Source organism: Lepidochelys kempii, chromosome 19 (genome assembly GCF_965140265.1).
Source record: "Lepidochelys kempii isolate rLepKem1 chromosome 19, rLepKem1.hap2, whole genome shotgun sequence".
Taxonomy (NCBI): domain Eukaryota; kingdom Metazoa; phylum Chordata; order Testudines; family Cheloniidae; genus Lepidochelys; species Lepidochelys kempii.
Genome location: NC_133274.1, coordinates 17,979,695 through 17,998,039, shown reverse-complemented (window position 1 = coordinate 17,998,039; position 18,345 = coordinate 17,979,695). Strand labels below are relative to the sequence as shown.

Here is an 18,345-nt window from a genome sequence, read left to right as displayed (position 1 = left end):
CAGTACCTAGGAGACCCAGCAATGGAGCAGGACCCCATTGTGCTGGGTGCTGTACAAACACAGAACACAAAGACAGTCCCTGCCCCAAAGAGCCTACAATCTAACCAAAGAAGAGGAAACAACAGGTGGATAAAGACAGACCGACAGGGGAGTACAAGGAAATAGTATTTTTCTGTCAGGCTGTTCTCTGAGATTATAGAAACATTCTCAGAGGGTCAAAGAAATAACAAAATACTTGAAAAGCTGAAAAACAGTCCTTGCCCTTGTAATTAGCTGGGCTGCAGGCTTAATATTAAGCTCACACACTTAGTAACGCACCACACAGCAGTAGGTCAAGCCTAGCTTGGCAACAACAGCCTTAGTCCTGGTCTGCCCTGCAACTGCTTTTCCCAAAGTCTCTCACTGTTTTTCCCCCACTGATGGAGCTGCAGTGTGGGGGGGGCACTAGTGTGGATGGGGCCCTGGCATTTTAACCACCATGTCTCTTAGATTTACTTGGAGCAGGATCATATCTTAGATATGGGGCAAAAAGGGCTATTAATGAAAGTTACGCTCACTCTATCTAGTACTGTTCATCAAAGCCCTGGAGTCAGAAGATCAGACATTAGTTTGTGCTTGATAAAACTGTGCAACAGTCATATCGGTAGGGTGGTGAGTGGACCAGGTAAGAGAATATGGTGCTTGATCCAAATGGAAACATTCCCATTGAGTCCATGGGCTTTGGCTCAGGCCCAGGAAAATGTCACCTCTCCACACCATAGAATCATAGAATATCAGGGTTGGAAGGGACCCCAGAAGGTCATCTAGTCCAACCCCCTGCTCGAAGCAGGACCAATTCCCAGTTAAATCATCCCAGCCAGGGCTTTGTCAAGCCTGACCTTAAAAACCTCTACGGAAGGAGATTCTACCACCTCCCTAGGTAACGCATTCCAGTGTTTCACCACCCTCTTAGTGAAAAAGTTTTTCCTAATATCCAATCTAAACCTCCAACACTGCAACTTGAGACCATTACTCCTCGTTCTGTCATCTGCTACCATTGAGAACAGTCTAGAGCCATCCTCTTTGGAACCCCCTTTCAGGTAGTTGAAAGCAGCTATCAAATCCCCCCTCATTCTTCTCTTCTGCAGGCTAAACAATCCCAGCTCCCTCAGCCTCTCCTCATAACTCATGTGTTCCAGTCCCCTAATCATTTTTGTTGCCCTTCGCTGGACTCTCTCCAATTTATCCACATCCTTCTTGAAGTGTGGGGCCCAAAACTGGACACAGTACTCCAGATGAGGCCTCACCAATGTCGAATAGAGGGGAACGATCACGTCCCTCGATCTGCTCGCTATGCCCCTACTTATACATCCCAAAATGCCATTGGCCTTTTTGGCAACAAGGGCACACTGCTGACTCATATCCAGCTTCTCGTCCACTGTCACCCCTAGGTCCTTTTCTGCAGAACTGCTGCCTAGCCATTCGGTCCCTAGTCTGTAGCTGTGCATTGGGTTCTTCCGTCCTAAGTGCAGGACCCTGCACTTATCCTTATTGAACCTCATCAGATCAGGGGGCGGGCAGTAGGGTGTCTGTTTGTTTGCGACAGGGAAGCCTGGCTGTTTAAAAATAGCCAGAGCTTCGCGAACCAGCTGAGCGGCGGAGAACCAGCTGAGCAGCGGGGACAGCAGAGCAGCTCACAGCAGGAGTTTGCCTGGGAGTTCGCCTGGAGTGAGCCCAGTGAGGCTTACGTCTTGCAAACTGCTCTGAGGAAGCTCGTAGTAGGAAGGTGATATGGAAGGGGTGGGGGGTTCAGCTGTTGTGACCTGCACTGGATGTGCCATGTTTGTCTTTCTTCCACAGGACAGAAGCAACTTTGTCTGTACAAAGTGCAAGCTGGTCTCCATATTGGAAGAGAAGATTGAAGGTCTGGAGCAACAGATAACAACCCTGCGTGGCATACGAGAAACTGAGGATTTTCTGGACAAAACTCAGGATAGGCTTCTAGGGGCACAAAGCTCTACAGATATAGAGCAGGTTGCACAGAGGAGCCAAGAGGCCAGTGAAGAAGCTTGGCAACATGTGACCTCCAGAAGAGGTAAGCGGAATGTCCGGGTTCCAGTAACACAGACACAGGTAACTAACCGCTTTCATGTTCTCTCCACAGGTATCGTTGCGGAGAGTGGACCAGATGATATGTCTGGGGCGAGAAAGCAGAAGGAGACTCCGCTGGTTGGAAGGCATGAGATGCTATGTCCTAAGGTTGGGAGTTCCACGACCACCACTCCCAAGAGGAGAAGGCAGGTGGTGGTGGTCGGGGACTCTCTCCTCCGGGGGACTGAGTCATCTATCTGCCGCCCTGACCAGGAAAACCAAGAAGTCTGCTGCTTACTAGGGGCTAAGATTCGCGATGTGACGGAGAGACTGCCGAGACTCATCAAGCCCTTGGATCGCTACCCCTTCCTGCTTCTCCACGTGGGCACCAATGATACTGCCAAGAATGACCTTGAGCGGATCACTGCGGACTATGTGGCTCTAGGAAGAAGGATAAAGGAGTTGGAGGCGCAAGTGGTGTTCTCGTCCATCCTCCCCGTGGAAGGAAAAGGCCTAGGTAGGGAGTGTCGAATCGTGGAAGTCAACGAATGGCTACGCAGGTGGTGTCGGAGAGAAGGCTTTGGTTTCTTTGACCATGGGATGGTGTTCCATGAAGGAGGAGTGCTGGGCAGAGACGAGCTCCATCTTACGAAGAGAGGGAAGAGCATCTTTGCCAGCAGGCTGGCTAACCTAGTGAGGAGGGCTTTAAACTAGGTTCACCGGGGGAAGGAGACCAAAGCCCTGAGGTAAGTGGGAAAGCGGGATACCGGGAGGAAGCACAGGCAGGAAGGTCTGTGAGGGGAGGGCTCCTGCCTCATACTGGGAATGAGGGGCGATCAACAGGTTATCTCAAGTGCTTATATAAAAATGCACAAAGCCTTGGAAACAAGCAGGGAGAACTGGAGGTCCTGGTGATGTCAAGGAACTATGACGTGATCGGAATAACAGAGACTTGGTGGGATAACTCACATGACTGGAGTACTGACATGGATGGTTATAAACTGTTCAGGAAGGACAGGCAGGGCAGAAAAGGTGGGGGAGTAGCACTGTATGTAAGGGAGCAGTATGACTGCTCAGAGCTCCGGTACGAAACTGCAGAAAAACCTGAGTGTCTCTGGATTAAGTTTAGAAGTGTGTGCAACAAGAGTGATGTCGTGGTGGGCGTCTGCTATAGACCACCGGACCAGGGGGATGAGGTAGATGAGGCTTTCTTCCGGCAGCTCACGGAAGCTACTAGATCGCATGCCCTGATTCTCATGGGTGACTTTAATTTTCCTGATATCTGCTGGGAGAGCAATACAGCGGCGCATAGACAATCCAGGAAGTTTTTGGAAAGCGTAGGGGACAATTTCCTGGCGCAAGTGCTAGAGGAGCCAACTAGGGGGGGCGCTTTTCTTGACCTGCTGCTCACAAACCGGGTAGAATTAGTGGGGGAAGCAAAAGTGGATGGGAATCTGGGAGGCAGTGACCATGAGTTGGTTGAGTTCAGGATCCTGACGCAGGGAAGAAAGGTAAGCAGCAGGATACAGACCCTGGACTTCAGGAAAGCAGACTTCGACTCCCTCAGGGAACGGATGGCCAGGATCCCCTGGGGGACTAACTTGAAGGGGAAAGGAGTCCAGGAGAGCTGGCTGTATTTCAAGGAATCCCTGTTGAGGTTACAGGGACAAACCATCCCAATGAGTCGAAAGAATAGTAAATATGGCAGGTGACCAGCTTGGCTTAATGGTGAAATCCTAGCGGATCTTAAACATAAAAAAGAAGCTTACAAGAAGTGGAAGGTAGGACATATGACCAGGGAAGAGTATAAAAATATTGCTCGGGCATGTAGGAATGATATCAGGAGGGCCAAACCGCACCTGGAGCTGCAGCTAGCCAGAGATGTCAAGAGTAACAAGAAGGGTTTCTTCAGGTATGTTGGCAACAAGAAGAAAGCCAAGGAATGTGTGGGCCCCTTACTGAATGAGGGACGCAACCTAGTGACAGAGGATTTGGAAAAAGCTAATGTACTCAATGTTTTTTTGCCTCTGTTTTCACTAACAAGGTCAGCTCCCAGACTGCTGCGCTGGGCATCACAAAATGGGGAAGAGATGGCCAGCCCTCTGTGGAGATAGAGGTGGTTAGGGACTATTTAGAAAAGCTGGACGTGCACAAGTCCATGGGGCCGGACGAGTTGCATCCGAGAGTGCTGAAGGAATTGGCGGCTGTGATTGCAGAGCCATTGGCCGTTATCTTTGAAAACTAGTGGCGAACCGGGGAAGTCCCGGATGACTGGAAAAAGGCTAATGTAGTGCCAATCTTTAAAAAAGGGAAGAAGGAGGATCCTGGGAACTACAGGCCAGTCAGCCTCACCTCAGTCCCTGGAAAAATCATGGAGCAGGTCCTCAAAGAATCAATCCTGAAGCACTTGCATGAGAGGAAAGTGATCAGGAACAGCCAGCATGGATTCACCAAGGGTAGGTCATGCCTGACTAATCTAATCGCCTTTTATGATGAGATTACTGGTTCTGTGGATGAAGGGAAAGCAGTGGATGTATTGTTTCTTGACTTTAGCAAAGCTTTTCACACGGTCTCCCACAGTATTCTTGTCACCAAGTTAAGGAAGTATGGGCTGGATGAATGCACTATAAGGTGGGTAGAAAGCTGGCTAGATTGTCGGGCTCAACGGGTAGTGATCAATGGCTCCATGTCTAGTTGGCAGCCGGTATCAAGTGGAGTGCCCCAAGGGTCGGTCCTGGGGCCGGTTTTGTTCAATATCTTCATAAATGATCTGGAGGATGGTGTGGATTGCACTCTCAGCAGATTTGCGGATGATACTAAACTGGGAGGAGTGGTAGATACGCTGGAGGGGAGGGATAGGATACAGAAGGACCTAGACAAATTGAAGGATTGGGCCAAAAGAAATCTGATGAGGTTCAATAAGGATAAGTGCAGGGTCCTGCACTTAGGACGGAAGAACCCAATGCACAGCTACAGACTAGGGACCGAATGGCTAGGCAGCAGTTCTGCAGAAAAGGACCTAGGGGTGACAGTGGACGAGAAGCTGGATATGAGTCAGCAGTGTGCCCTTGTTGCCAAGAAGGCCAATGGCATTTTGGGATGTATAAGTAGGGGCATAGCGAGCAGATCGAGGGACGTGATCGTTCCCCTCTATTCGACATTGGTGAGGCCTCATCTGGAGTACTGTGTCCAGTTTTGGGCCCCACACTTCAAGAAGGATGTGGATAAATTGGAGAGAGTCCAGCGAAGGGCAACAAAAATGATTAGGGGACTGGAACACATGAGTTATGAGGAGAGGCTGAGGGAGCTGGGATTGTTTAGCCTGCAGAAGAGAAGAATGAGGGGGGATTTGATAACTGCTTTCAACTACCTGAAAGGGGGTTCCAAAGAGGATGGCTCTAGACTGTTCTCAATGGTAGCAGATGACAGAACGAGGAGTAATGGTCTCAAGTTGCAGTGGGGGAGGTTTAGATTGGATATTAGGAAAAACTTTTTCACTAAGAGGGTGGTGAAACACTGGAATGCGTTACCTAGGGAGGTGGTAGAATCTCCTTCCTTAGAGGTTTTTAAGGTCAGGCTTGACAAAGCCCTGGCTGGGATGATTTAACTGGGAATTGGTCCTGCTTCGAGCAGGGGGTTGGACTGGATGACCTTCTGGGGTCCCTTCCAACCCTGATATTCTATGATTCTATGATATGATTTCTTTTGGCCCAATCCTCCAATTTGTCTAGCTCCTTCTGTATCCTATCCCTCCCCTCCAGCGTATCTACCACTCCTCCCAGTTTATTCCACCTAGTCTGAATACATCTCTAGTCAGTAGTTACTGCCCATACTGGTGCATCCGATGAAGTGAGCTGTAGCTCACGAAAGCTTATGCTCAAATAAATTGGTTAGTCTCTAAGGTGCCACAAGTACTCCTTTTCTTTTTGCGAATACAGACTAACATGGCTGTTACTCTGAAAACTGCCCATACTGTAACCCTATCATAGAATCATAGAATCATAGAATATCAGGGTTGGAAGGGACCCCAGAAGGTCATCTAGTCCAACCCCCTGCTCAAAGCAGGACCAATTCCCAGTTAAATCATCCCAGCCAGGGCTTTGTCAAGCCTGACCTTAAAAACCTCTAAGGAAGGAGATTCTACCACCTCCCTAGGTAACGCATTCCAGTGTTTCACCACCCTCTTAGTGAAAAAGTTTTTCCTAATATCCAATCTAAACCTCCCCCACTGCAACTTGAGACCATTACTCCTCGTTCTGTCATCTGCTACCATTGAGAACAGTCTAGAGCCATCCTCTTTGGAACCCCCTTTCAGGTAGTTGAAAGCAGCTATCAAATCCCCCCTCATTCTTCTCTTCTGCAGGCTAAACAATCCCAGCTCCCTCAGCCTCTCCTCATAACTCATGTGTTCCAGTCCCCTAATCATTTTTGTTGCCCTTCGCTGGACTCTCTCCAATTTATCCACATCCTTCTTGAAGTGTGGGGCCCAAAACTGGACACAGTACTCCAGATGAGGCCTCACCAATGTCAAATAGAGGGGAACGATCACGTCCCTCGATCTGCTCGCTATGCCCCTACTTATACATCCCAAAATGCCATTGGCCTTCTTGGCAACAAGGGCACACTGCTGACTCATATCCAGCTTCTCGTCCACTGTCACCCCTAGGTCCTTTTCCGCAGAACTGCTACCTAGCCATTCGGTCCCTAGTCTATAATGGCTACTAAGTGTTCATCATGAAAGGAGATCAGGTAACATCAGTACAGTTCCCTGGTTACAAAAGTCCACCTAAAACTCCACTACACGTGACTGGGCTCCTTTCACGGCACCCACTCTGTGGTGCTGGTGAAAGGCAGGTACCAGACTGGCTGTCTGGAACTCCAATAGGCAATATGATTGATCACTCACTCGGCATTTCACATTCAAATCCCATAACTAATATGATGTAATTTGTCATTATCCCTCTCAACACCGCTTTGGAGCAAGTGAGGATCATCTCCATTTCCACAGAGCGGGATGTGGAGCCAGAGGGGTTTAGTGATTCACTTCAGGTCACCAAGAAAGGTCACAGCTGGGATCAGAACCCAGCACTTCCAAATTCCCTATCCTGTGCTTATAGCACACCTCTGGGCTGTCTCTTGTTCCCACAGCACTGGACTCAGCAGAGCCTGTTCCCCACAGCTGTGTGTGCTCTACTCTGACCACAGGGCTCCCCTGAAAGCAGCTTGGCTCCCTCATTCTTCAATCTGCAGCCTTTCCACAAGGCCAGCGAGGGGTCTCCACCTGTGCCAGCTGGGTTTTCTGCAAGGTAGACGCACCAACAGCTCTAATCAAGTGCTCCTCATCAGCAGATCTCAAAGCACTTTACAAATGAGGTCAGTATCATTATCCCCGCTTCACAGATAGGAGAACTGGGGCAAGTCCTTCTCTGTGCCTGTCACTCAGAAGAACAGTGGTGTTAGGGGAAAAGGGTTCCCCTCCCGTCTAGGGTTAGGAGGGTAGCCTTCCCTGGACTTCTGTATTAGCCAAACAAAACACAGAGTCTTGGCTCTTTGATAAAGTGAGGCACTTTATTGCTAGCAAATACGACAGCTGAAGGACTCACCAATTCCTTTTCAGAGGAAAATGGTGAAGCCCCGAACAAAGAACAGGGATGAGCTTTTATAGCTTGGTTCAACATACATTGTGAGATCTCTTCCAGTTCGAACCGGTTAACCCAGTCTGTTTGAAGTTCTGGGGTAGGTACGAGCATGGAGGCTTATCTGTATAAGGAATTCTCTCCCCAAAAGTAGGGAGTGCAGGTTACACACAGTTCACATTCTTTCTATCCATAAACAAAGTAGAAAGGACAGATAAGCATAGAAAAAAGACAGCAGCGTAGCTTTACATGATTATAGGGTCGTTTTCTGGGTTTTTTTCCCTATCAGTGGCAGAGCTGGGTTTTATTCTGGGATCTCCAGAGTCCCAGTCCAGTGCTCTATCCACCAGCCTACTGTCTCTCTCATATCCACTGGGAAGGACTATGTACACTATTTGACTTCTCATAAACCAAAAATCTACTGGACAGCACTGACCTTCAGACACTTGGTATGGATCTGGATTTGAACAGATAATCTGGAAGCGAAAGACCCTGCATATCATTTCCAACACCCTGAGCTATTTAGTCTCCTTGGCAAAAAGCTTCAGAATGAGACAACGCATGCAGTGAAAATGACTAGGGGGCTGGGGCACATGACTTATGAGGAGAGGCTGAGGGAACTGGGATTGTTTAGTCTACAGAAGAGAAGGGTGAGGGGGGATTTCATAGCAGCCTTCAACTACCTGAAGTGGGGTTCCAAAGAGGATGGTGCTCGGCTGTTCTCAGTGGTGGCAGATGACAGTACAAGGAGCAATGGTCTCAAGTTGCAGTGGGGGAGGTCTAGGTTGGATATTAGGAAACACTATTTCACTAGCAGGATGGTGAAGCACTGGAATGGGTTACCTAGGGAGGCGGTGGAATCTCCATCCTTAGAGGTTTTTAAGGCCCGGTTTGACAAAGCCCTGGCTGGGATGGTTTAGTTGGTGTTGGTCCTGCTTTGAGCAGGGAGTTGGACTAGATGACCTCCTGAGGTCCCTTCCAACCCTAATCTTCTATGATTCTATTCTATGAATTGCATATTCCTGTTTACAGGCCTCAATCCTTCTGCTGAAAAAGGACAGGATCTGGAGCAATGTTTCCTCTAATTTTTGACAGGCTGAGTGCGCAAAAAATTTCTTCTGTGCAAACTATTGTGCTTCTGTGCAAATTTTTGTGCGTGCAGGGTTTAGGATCTGTGTGCACGCGCACACGCGCATAGCTTAGAGGGAACAGTGGTCTGGAGGCAGCATACTTAAGCCACTTTGTCAGCTCTGTTATCTGCCTGGTTCAAAAAAAGACAAGGTGGGGGAGAGTAACTGGACCAACTTCTGCTGGTGACAGAGACAAGCTTTCAAGCTCTTCTTCAGGCTAAAAAAAGGACACGCAACAATCTCCATGCCTGAAATGTTTGCTCCGAAGGCTTCTCAGCCTGGCTGAAGGTCCTGCAGTGAGTTCAACATATAAAGAGGTTGCACAAAGAGCTCTCACACAGCCAAGGAAGACTATACCTCCAGAGAGAGATCCGCAGGGATATAGGTACTGTGATTACCCTTGTCTAATACTGTGTAACCATTAAACAGGTTCTTTATACACCACGACAGTCCTGATGGAATATGGATGATGAGGGTAACTAAGGTTGGAGCACCACTTCCTTATAGACACGTCAGTGCATCACACACCACTAACAAGTGCCCAGCCTGACAACATGAACACCGAACTCTAAGAGCTTAACCAGGGACACATGCTGATGTCGCAAGCAAGCAAGCTGCCTCCCAGTGTGGCTCAGTGGCATGAGAGGCCCAGCACAGATGACTGTTTCCACCAGCAAGTATCACTCTGGGGACAGGAAGATACCCTTGGCTGTATTTACTCAGGGGTAGGAGGCTCCCATTGATAAAGCCCTTCTCCCACATCCCCCGCTCACAAAAAATGTTCTCAAACTAATACCGTGTTTAGACTTTTACATCACAGAGACTTTGAAAATCCCCCTAGGGCATGAAGGGAGAGAAACCACCTGAATGAAGTCCAAATTCCTTGCGTGAGGGGAAATTTCAGAATTAAATGGATGAGGAAAATTGAAGTTGGCTGCAGCCTCCTGGTACTAAGGACAGGTTGGCTCCTATTTCCAGTGTCACCCACTTCTGCATCTCTGCTTTCTCCAGGACAAGTTCCCTCTCTCTTTTTTTTGAGGCTTTTGTTAGTCCGCCCACTTGGAGTATCCCAGCAGCCTCCTATGACACCACATGACCAGGTTCCACATTCCAGACTCGCTGCCACGACGCTACAGAGGACCTACTGCCATGCCCTCCTCCACTGTGCCCCTTTGATGCAGCCTGTCAGGGAGAGCTTGTCTGGGCTCCACGGCAATTCAAACTGCCAACAGTAGTAACACACAAGCCCAGGGCACACAGTTATGAGAAGGATCAAGGTACGCGCCTAGCAAATGAGTTCACCTTGCAGCAGAGGCCAAGCTCATTAGGCTCAAAGGGCTCTGGTCTGTAGTGTGCTTCGGCAGGTCTTTATCTCCATGCCTATCCAGTGGGTCACCAAGCCACTAAGTGAGCACCTCACCTCAGAACTTCCCATAGTTCTTCTGTAGTTGGCTATTAGACCACAATCCCATCTCCCTGGTCTCTCACTGCCCCTGGAGTCTAGGTCTCTATGAATGTGCCTGTTCCACCTCTGGATCGTTGCTTTCTTTGTGCCTCTTAGCTCCTCATCCAGAACTCTGCATCGACCAAACCCCTTTCCTCAAGGAGCAGCTCAAAGGGAGCTGAGGATGAGAAACTGTCACTCCCTTGGCATTTCAGAGCAGAGAAGGGATTAGTACTAAGTACCGGGATCCCGTGCGCCAGATGGTTTCAGAGTCTGGCTGGTTAGTTTCCAACAATAAACCCAAAGTCAGCAGCATTTAGAATACGTACATTACAAACATTGTAGATCAATGGAGAGACTTCTCAGCAGAACATTCCTGCTGCTCTTGCTGTTGGCACACAGGTTCTATCTGTGCGGTCCTAACCTTGTCGAGTTCAGAGCCATAAATCAAGCAGCAACTTTCAGTACAGAAAGGCATGACAGCCCTGTCGTCCTTCTCTAGTCAGCTCCCCAGGCCTGGAGTGCTGCCAGCTACCTCGCTTCCTGAGCCCTGAATCACATTCATTTTCAGTTGCAAACCCTACAGTCACAAGTTATTTTTGTTTCTCTCTCTACCAAGCACTAAAGCACACGACCTTATTTAAATAGCAAATCTTCACCTGCCTCCGCTCAGACACCCAGCCCCCCCCACCTCCTACTCACCCTAACCTCAAAAGGAGGAAAAGAAACTTAGCAACACTAGAGAAGAACAAAGAAAAATCACAAAGTATCTGTTACCTTCGACTCTGGGAGGAAATTCTAGTCATGAGAATCTGATCATCATCTCTGTCTGCGTGAAGCCACCAAGCAGTTAACAAATAAACTGCACGACAGCAGCAGCGAAAAGTGAAGGGGGTAGGGAGCCTTGTGAACTTTCTACGAGGGGTTCAGCATTTCCTGGCTTTCTCTTCCCTCTTGAAGCTTTTGCCTCCCAACTAAACACATAATAGCTGGCCAGACCAATGCCAACCAGGGCTGTGCAGCACACACCAACTGGAATGACAGGAAAACTGTATAAAGCATGCAACAGATGGCAAGTCTGGGAGTGCATGCAAGCACCACTTAAAATATCCCCATGGTAACTATTTAAAACTATTAACTTTTGCTTGTTTTGTAAGCAGAGCGAGACCGTCTCAAATTCAGCCAGTCTGACAGAGAGGGAGCAGCGCACTGACAGCTAACAGCAGACAGGAACAAAGGGAGTCAGGGCAAGCGCCTGCTGTTTATCTGATTGGAGTACCAGGATCTCTGCTGCACCCACTGTAACTTGCCTTGGCCTTGGCACAGTAACCAAGAGGATGTGTTCTTTATTAGCTCTCTCCAGCCTGGCTGGGCTTAGAACATCTCTGCCAGCTGGGCTTGTGCCAAGGCAGAAACTCCACTCCTCAAATTTCCAGCTCACTCGATAAGGCACAGAACTGCCTCCAGCTCAGAGCCTGCCCCAACAAAATTAACGCTTTCATTGCCACCTCATCAGCCACCCTGGTTGCAATTCCTGCTCCACTACTGCTGACCCAGTCTAGAAGGTTTAGGTACAAAGCAACACCGCACTATAAAATGCAGCATTCTCAGAGGTCTTGTCCACATCTCTCTAAAGCACTGGACATCAGAGAGCGAGAGATGTGACCCAATGGTCTGAGCATAGGACTGGGAGCCAGGGTGTCCTGAGTTCTAATCCATGATCTGATACTGACGCCTGTGACCTTGGGCAAGCTGCAGCAAGCCGTGTCTCACAGCTTCCTCCCTTGTGAAGTGGGGATAATGATACTTATCTGCCTCCGGAAGGGTGGGGATGGGGGTGGTCGAGGCTTAAAGCTAAATGCTGCTTTTACAGTGGAAAAGACTGAGGGGGCTGTCCCAAGGAGCAGTGATGCTGCAGTGACAAGGTTTCATGAGGAGGTGCTAGAATGTGAGATGCCTTCCAGAAGGTAAGGGAAGGAGACACCCAGCACCTGGCCACAGCGGAAGAAAGACCCTCTTACTCAGAGCCACAGGAGGCAGCCAGCTCCCCACTGCATGCAGGGCTCCTGGAGCACACTGTCATGGCAGCTCCTGAGGAGCTCTATGGAGGGGTGCCATGAGCTCTCCATCCTGGATCCCTGCTGGGTTCTGGTGAGCAGCTGTACAGCCCCCGTCTTCTCCAAACGGTCCAAGACATGACGAAACAACATGTGAAGCATGTTTAGGGCTCCCGGCACTCGAGCATAAGCACCAGAGGAGAGGGCCCTTGAAAAGACAACTGCAAACAGGAATTTACTTCAGAAAAAGCTCCAGTGGGGCTTGTGCTGGGAACAGCCATCACCACACAGGGCACTCCACAGGCCCAGAGCTGAGCGCTCCATAAATCAGGCCAAGGGCTCTTTTCTACTCAGTTCCTCACTTCCGGTCTGTGGCCCTTCATCCCACCCCCAGATCAGAAACAGTTCCTTCCTTAACTGTAATTGGCATTCCTCTCCTGGATGAGGCAGTCGGCAATTGCATGGGGGATGCTGGTTTCTCCAGAGCCAGGCACATCATTGCCAAGTTGCTCGGTTTCATGTATAGTGGAAGGTTGGAGCTAACAGATACCTCACAAGTATCAAATTCAAGGCCCTGCCCATAGTTCGGCCCTTCCTTTCTTGTGCTATCCCCTGGGAGCATGTTAGTTCAGCAGTTCTCCATTCCATACTCCACTAGAGGGGGGAAAGAAAAAGAGCTTCCAGGGATCCTCTCCCACCAATGTCATTCTGCTGACCACCAGGAAAGACTGTGCAAGCCACTGAGTTTCCGCCAAGCATCTGAGAACTGCTGTGGAATCAAAACTGTTCTTTGGACATCTCCTTTGTTGGTCCATGCACGACTTCTCTTGGAGACTTTGCCACGCCCATTAGGGCGAATTACCTTATAGCCAACTTAACCTCGTAATTAATCCTAGAGTAACCAAATGAAACACTAACTGCACATGCCCTGAGGAATACAACAAAATTTTTAAAACGCTGAAGATATCTTTTTTTACAAAAGTGACACGTGACCTATACAACTTCCTCACTTCATTCCAGATTCCTCCCCAAAGACCCCGATTATATTTTAGCACAGGCTGGCACCATGACCCTTCCCATTCCTTCGTATGTCTCAGTGCTTCGCTCAACCTTGATGGCCTAGATGCAGCTTAGGAAGTATGGTATCATCTCACTTGTGCGCTATGACATTAACTATGACTAGAATTGGTGAAACATCCAGGCCCTGCGGTGAGGAACTCTCTTCTTCCCTGCCTACCAGTTCACCTCGAGATTCAGTCTCTGTGTAGGAAAGGAAAATACAAGATCTTTCAGAAAATTTGGGTCTTTAGTGATGTACATACAATGTGTTTCCCTCTATTCTATAAAGCTCCGTAACAACAAAGGGAAAAAGGGAAAGACCTGATCAGTCTTGAGTTCTGACCTTCCTGCAGGAATGGGAATACCTAGCAACCTCTTCTGATCAGTATTATGTTTACACAATTGTTCTCCCAGCACCGCTGTCCCATTCACTGAACACTGAGGTACTACTGCTCTTAAAACAGTCAGAAACATTTTTAAAGGGTTAAGCAACCTTAATATACAAGTCACCACCACTGAAAGTTCTGGTTCAGTATGGTTGGCCAGTCCCCAGCAACTACAGAAACTCCACCTAAACAAACATTGCTGAAGACGGGGCAGTTGGGGCATGCTGTGGTCAATCACATGAGCCATATGATGAGGAAAAGCCTCTCCTCCACCTCCACTGGCAGCCATTGGAACAGACAGATTACACTTGAATTCAGTTACTAGCATTAAAAAAAAAAACACGAGCTCTGTGTGACTTCCATGCATTCTTAGAGTCCAAGGCCAGAAGGGACCACTGTGATCATCTAGTCTAACCTGGATAGCACAGACCAAAGACGTGCCCCACTATAATCCCTAGAGCAGAGCTTTTAGAAAAACATCCCAGTCTTGATTCAAAAATCGTCAGTGATGGAGAAACTACCACCACCCCTGGTAAGTTGTTCCAACAGTTAATTACCCTCACTGTCAAAAATTTACACCTTCTTTCAAGTCTGAATTTATCTAGCTTCAGTTTCTAACCACTGGATCATGTTACACCCTTCTCTGCTATTAAACATTTATTCCCCATCTGATAAGTAAGCTGATGATATGTGAGCTCGTCAAAACTACCATTAAGTGGCTACATAACTGGTTAAACAACTGCAAACAAGGAGTAACTATTAATGGAATGATGTCGGATTGGAAGGGGGTCTCAAGTGGGGTTCCACAGGGATCTGTTCTGGATCTGGTGTTATTTAACATCTTTGTTAATGACCTGGATGTAGGAATAGAGAGCACACTGACCAAATTTGCGGAGGACACAAAGCTGGGAGGGTTGCAAAAACTTCAGAGGACAGAGCTAAAATTCAGAGGGATCTTGATAAACTGGAGAACGAGGCAATTGTCAACAGAATGAAATTTCAACAAAGACAAACGAAAGGTACTACACTTGGGGAAGAAAAGTCAGAATGCACAAGTACAGAATGGGGCTGCCTCCCAGGATAGAGCCAACCCTCCTGTAAGTTGGGCCTGCATTCTTTGTTCCTAGATGTAGACCTGTAACCCTTAACATGTAGCCATATTAAAAGGCATACTGTTTGCCTGGAGTTTGTCTGAGGTGAACCTTCCCCCCACAGCTTCCTTAGGAGCAGCAATTCACAGGCTCTGGAGGGAGCGGTGTTCATCCCTCCTTGTCTAAAGAGAAGGCAGCTGTTAGGAATGAATAGATGGGGTGAGGGATTTAATGACAGAAGGAAGGAAAGGATCCTCAGCACTTCTCCTCCTCAGGATAAAAACCACAGAGTTGGGGCAGTACTCACCAGGAGAGGGAGGAGGAGGGGAAGGAAAATCTTGTGACAAGAAGAATCTGAGTTGAACTTCCCTGGGAAAATGCTACCAGCCAAGGAAATTTCCTTTCAATTGCCAGGAATAAGGCTCTTCCCGCCGTACGGGTAGGACAGGATTGACCACTGTCCTCATATTACATCCAGAAGCACCCCTCTCCTGATTCTATGGGAGCTCTTCATTATGATCTCCCATGCCTACCACCTGGGCTGAGGTCAATGTAAGAGGGAAAGCTTGTCACAGCTACCTGCCAACTGAAGTAGGCAAATGCTTCCCAATGATACAGTACTGTTCCCCTGGACATGTATCATTTCTGGATGTCTCTCCACTTCCCTCCCAGCCCTCAGCACAGATAGGTCTGAAGGAGCACTCAGCTACCCAGGCTGAGCAGATGAGAAGCTCCCACAGAATCAATTCCCACTGCAATGAAATCATCCTCAAAGCCCCCTTGGTTAACTTCAAGGAAGAGAAGCCTCCAGCCAAGGATTTCAGCCATTTGCATGTACCAGAGAAGTGCTGTGAACCTGGCTGGAGCTCAGATCTCAGAGGGGCTGGGTAAATCACACTGGCTCAAGAGCACCTCCTGTGGGCAGCTTGAGCAATGGCTGTAAAGAGTGTAAGATGACAGTGTAGGGAGAGGCAGCGGCGAAACACAAACAACAGGGAGAGAGGGGGAGGCTGGGAGCACAACAGTTAACTATACTGGAGGCCGAGATCCAAGGTAAACAAAGAGTGCCTTTCGGCTTCCATCAGACGGATGCATCTTCCTAACCCAAGGGGAGCTCACATCTGGGTTTATTCCTAGGCAAAGTGGAGGCGATCTCAGCTCATCAGTCTCTGGGAGGACCGCCTAGCTGTGCCACACTAAGAACAGGGAAGGTGTCCATCAAAGCAAGATCCTTGGCTTCAAAGGTCACAGACGATGGGGAGGGTGAAGCTAAAGGAACAACCTACTGATCTAGCTGCTGCCTTGCACTGAAGGGTTATCGCTGAACCTGCCAAACGGCCCTGGCTGGGGAGAGTGGCAGCCCTTTAGGGCCACTCCAGCTACAGGGAGGCACACAGGTGTTAGAGCACCTCAACAGCCCCCATGTAGTTTCCAGACACTGGGGCACCCTCACGGCCGCAGGGTCACAGCCTCCGAACCCACGGCAGACAAGGCTGCAGGGGGTTGGGAGGAGCAGACAGCTTCTCGTCTCAGCACGACCTGCCTTTTCCAGGTCCCCAGTGGACAGCACAACCTAAGGGAAGGCAAACCAGCTCTCCCAAAACCATGAATCCCTGTTGAGGTTACAGGGACAAACCATCCCGATGAGTCGAAAGAATAGTAAATATGGCAGGCGACGAGCTTGGCTTAATGGTGAAATCCTAGCGGATCTTAAACATAAAAAAGAAGCTTACAGGAAGTGGAAGGTTGGACATATGACCAGGGAAGAGTATAAAAATATTGCTCGGGCATGTAGGAATGTTATCAGGAGGGCCAAATCGCACCTGGAGCTGCAGCTAGCGAGAGATGTCAAGAGTAACAAGAAGGGTTTCTTCAGGTATGTTGGCAACAAGAAGAAAGCCAAGGAAAGTGTGGGCCCCTTACTGAATGAGGGAGGCAACCTAGAGACAGAGGATGTGGAAAAAGCTAATGCACTCAATGCTTTTTTTGCCTCTGTCTTCACGAACAAGGTCAGCTCCCAGACTGCTGCGCTGGGCATCATAAAATGCGGAAGAGATGGCCAGCCCTCTGTGGAGATAGAGGCGGTTAGGGACTATTTAGAAAAGCTGGACATGCACAAGTCCATGGGGCCGGACGAGTTGCATCCGAGAGTGCTGAAGGAATTGGCGGCTGTGATTGCAGAGCCACTGGCCATTATCTTTGAAAACTCGTGGCGAACCGGGGAAGTCCCGGATGACTGGAAAAAGGCTAATGTAGTGCCAATCTTTAAAAAAGGGAAGAAGGAAGATCCTGGGAACTACAGGCCAGTCAGCCTCACCTCAGTCCCTGGAAAAATCATGGAGCAGGTCCTCAAAGAATCAATCCTGAAGCACTTGCATGAGAGGAAAGTGATCAGGAACAGCCAGCATGGATTCACCAAGGGAAGGTCATGCCTGACTAATCTAATCGCCTTTTATGATGAGATTACTGGTTCTGTGGATGAAGGGAAAGCAGTGGATGTATTGTTTCTTGACTTTAGCCAAGCTTTTCACACGGTCTCCCACAGTATTCTTGTCAGCAAGTTAAGGAAGTATGGGCTGGATGAATGCACTATAAGGTGGATAGAAAGCTGGCTAGATTGTCGGGCTCAACGGGTAGTGATCAATGGCTCCATGTCTAGTTGGCAGCCGGTATCAAGTGGAGTGCCCCAAGGGTCGGTCCTGGGGCCGGTTTTATTCAATATCTTCATAAATGATCTGGAGGATGGTGTGGATTGCACTCTCAGCAAATTTGCGGATGATACTAAACTGGGAGGAGTGGTAGATACGCTGGAGGGGAGGGATAGGATACAGAAGGACCTAGACCAATTGGAAGATTGGGCCAAAAGGAATCTGATGAGGTTCAATAAGGATAAGTGCAGGGTCCTGCACTTAGGACGGAAGAACCCAATGCACAGCTCCAGACTAGGGACCAAATGGCTAGGCAGCAGTTCTGCGGAAAAGGACCTAGGGGTGACAGTGGACGAGAAGCTGGATATGAGTCAGCAGTGTGCCCTTGTTGCCAAGAAGGCCAATGGCATTTTGGGATGTATAAGTAGGGGCATAGCGAGCAGATCGAGGGACGTGATCGTTCCCCTCTATTCGACATTGGTGAGGCCTCATCTGGAGTACTGTGTCCAGTTTTGGGCCCCACACTTCAAGAAGGATGTGGATAAATTGGAGAGAGTCCAGCGAAGGGCAACAAAAATGATTAGGGGACTGGAACACATGAGTTATGAGGAGAGGCTGAGGGAGCTGGGATTGTTTAGCCTGCAGAAGAGAAGAATGAGGGGGGATTTGATAGCTGCTTTCAACTACCTGAAAGGGGGTTCCAAAGAGGATGGCTCTAGACTGTTCTCAATGGTAGCAGATGACAGAACGAAGAGTAATGGTCTCAAGTTGCAGTGGGGGAGGTTTAGATTGGATATTAGGAAAAACTTTTTCACTAAGAGGGT

General features: G+C 48.7%; 1 protein-coding gene across 6 annotated transcripts in view; it reads right to left on the bottom strand.

The window, feature by feature from the left end:
• The window catches only part of SCMH1 (Scm polycomb group protein homolog 1), a 121,116-nt gene that overhangs the window by 60,245 nt on the left and 42,526 nt on the right, over positions 1–18,345 (bottom strand). The window lies entirely within an intron of this gene.